Here is a 3,253-nt window from a genome sequence, read left to right as displayed (position 1 = left end):
TGGACATTGTATTACAGACACAGTCCCTTTGACTGTTAAGAGATGTCACTAAACCCACCCAAAGATGTAAACAACCATGCATGAGCAGCACCTATTAGACGGAGGGGCTCCGACAGCCAATAAGTTCGAGTCATTCCACCTGGAAGGAGGTAGACAGCTCATGTTGTCTGAAGTTCAGCCATGCCTAGATGGCCAATACTGTGGTTTGATCACATCCACTTAGTTACTTTGTGCTAGGAAGGTCTCTCAACAGGGGAAGTGTCCAGGCATCTCGAAGTGAACCAAAGTGATAATGTTCAAACATAGAGGACCTACAGAGATACAGGAACTCCTGATGACAATCCTCGCTCAAGCCACCCAAGGGCTACAACTGCAGTGGATGACTGCTAGCTATGGATTATGGCTCATAGGAACCCTGACAGCAATGCCAGAATAATGCTTTTTGTGGAGCCACAGGATGTCGTGTTATGACTCAAACTGTGCACCACAGGCTGTATGATGGGCAGCTCCACTCCTGACATCCATGGTGAGGTTCATTTTTGCAACCATGACAACATGCAGTGTCTTACAGATGGGTCCAACAACATGCTGAACAGACCACTCAGGATTGGCATCACATTCTCTTCACTAATGAGTATCATATATGCCTTCAACCACATAATCGTTGGAGACGTGTTTAGAGGCAACACGGTGAAGCTGAACACCTAAGACACACTGTACAGCAGGTGTAGTTTCATTATGTGGGGCTGATGTATGTTGCTGCTGGTCATGGAAGGCATCATAATGGCTGCATGATACATGAATGCCATTCTCCAACCAATAGCGCAATGATATCGGCAGCATATTCGTGAGGCATTAATTGTTGTGGACGAGAATTCATACCCCCATGAATGACTTCCTTCGGGATAATTATATTGTTTAACTAGAGTGGCCAGCATGCTCTCCAGACAGAACCCATCAAACTTGTCTGGGATTTATTGAAAATGGCTGTTTATGGATAACATGACCCGCCAACCACTCTTGGGGATCTATGCCAAATCGCCGTTGAGGACTGTGACAATCTGGACCAACAGTGCCTTGATGAACTTGTGGATGGTATGCCATGACAAATACAGGCATGCATCAATGCAAGTGGATGTGCTATTGGGTATTAGAGATACCAGTGTATACAGAAATCTGGACCCCCTACCTGTGAAGGTATCACTGTATAGTGGTACAACAGGCAGTGTGTGGTTTTTATGAGCAATAAAAAGGGCAGAAATATTGTTTATGTTGATTTCTATTCCAATTTTCTGTACAGGTTCTCTACTCTCCAACCCTAGGGAATGGGGTTATGCAAAACTTTTTTGATGTGTGTATTAGAATAAAAGTTGAAACTACATAGAAAGTTAAGGAACGGAATTTTAATTGCACTGTGTACCAACATATTGACATTATAAAGTCCCCAGATACAATTATTGACTTTTTCTCACCACATAAGATGCGCAGTCTAATTAATAAAAATGTCTGGATCTCAGTTCTAGTTTCTAGAACACTTTCACAGCTGCAACACTTTCTATACCAAGAAGTCCCTTCCATACAGCCTAGTCATCCATGGCTGTTGCATCAGTAGTGATGAGCAGTTCCTCTGAAAATATGCTGAGGATCTCACTGAGGCCTTCACACACTGTTATTACCTTCCCAGCTTCGTACAACAACACATCCCCGTGCCTTATTGCTCCAGTCACCCACCACCTCCCAAAGGTGCAGCATTCCACTCATGAATGGTAGCACAATCAGGACTGGAGCAACCATATCATATTCTCCTTCTCCCCTGCAGGTCCGGGGTATTCCTGCCTGTCGTACAAGGTGACTAAAAGGAGTTTCACTTGTTTCAGCCTTTATGTGATGGCCCCCTGTAGGGTTTGACTTCCATTCTTCAAACATTTCCAAAAGAATGAGCCAACTGGAGAAGGGAGCCTTAAAAGGTCCATCGTGTTCTTCGTGAATTAAGATCTTTAGACCCATAACCACACAGGCATTGTGCTGCTGATGACTGCACTGTTAACTCCCTGCATATGCCAAGGGGTAGATGCCCATCCTCCTGAGGCATCAGGACTCCCAGCAAAGGCCATCCTATCAGGTGGCGCCTGTTGGGAGGGCCCCTGGTCAGAGTGGGCGGCATCAGGGTGGATGACAAACGATGAAGCGCAGTCCATCACCTCTTGCTGGTGGTGAAACACCAGCAGTCTGTAAGCGATCACAAGCACAATTCAACACACAACAGTACAACAAGTAAGAGCCTAAATGTGGTCCAGGGTATCACATTTCATAGAGACATTCTTTTGCAGTCCGAAATTGAGCTGCTGGCCAATTTAGAGTGACGAGGTGTAAATTTCGTCCAGCATGTCCACCGGGGTCGGAAGGATAATGAGGTTGCCAGCGGTGCCTTCATATTGGCCTTTGAGGGTGATACATTGTTCGAGAAGGTCAAGGTGATGGTCTACTGGTGTGATGTAAGGCCCTGTATCCACCCCCCAACTCGGTGCTTGAAGTGCTGGAAGTTCAGCAATATGTTTTCCCTCACTACGTCCAGTGTCACAAACCAAGATTTTGGATGCCCATCACATCCCAATACTCCATGTGCACTGCCTTCCACCTGTGTCAACTGCAGAGAGCACCATTCACCTTGCTCACCTGACTGCAGGATTCTCCAGAAAGAAAGGAGAATCATGGAGTACAAGACCCTGGAATGAATGACCTACACTGAGGATAAGAGAAAATTTGAACACCTGCATCCTGTGTGTATGACATAGTCTTACACCACCACTACAACAGTTCTGACACCATGAGCTCTGCCAACCCAGGTCAACTCTCAGAGCTGGTAGACTCACCTGCCCCCTTGATGTTGGATAGCATTTCCATCCCTGTTGATCCTGCACCACCTACTTGAGGAGCAACACCACCCTGCCCCCCCCCCCCCCCGCCGCCCCCCGCCGCCCCCCGCCGCCACCATCATTGCGCAACAATCATGGCTGGAGCTGGAGAAGCGTAAGTGTTCTTCAGCTTCTCTCCCTAGGAAGTGGTCCCTTGGGTCACTCCATTCCTAGGTAGCTTCTAGTGGGAAACAGGACACCAGCCAGTGGCCAAAGAGCAAAAAAGCAGCTGGTTGTAGGACGTCACGCTCATCCTCAGTCCTGGAGACTGAGCCAGTGAAGTCCTCCCAGCCAGGGAAACCCAAGGAGCTGTGAGAGAAATCCAAAACGAAAACCGC

This window comes from Schistocerca gregaria, unplaced genomic scaffold (assembly GCF_023897955.1).
Source record: "Schistocerca gregaria isolate iqSchGreg1 unplaced genomic scaffold, iqSchGreg1.2 ptg000338l, whole genome shotgun sequence".
NCBI lineage: Eukaryota > Metazoa > Arthropoda > Insecta > Orthoptera > Acrididae > Schistocerca > Schistocerca gregaria.
The sequence above is the reverse complement of the archived record's forward strand: the minus strand, read 5'-3'. Positions refer to the sequence as shown.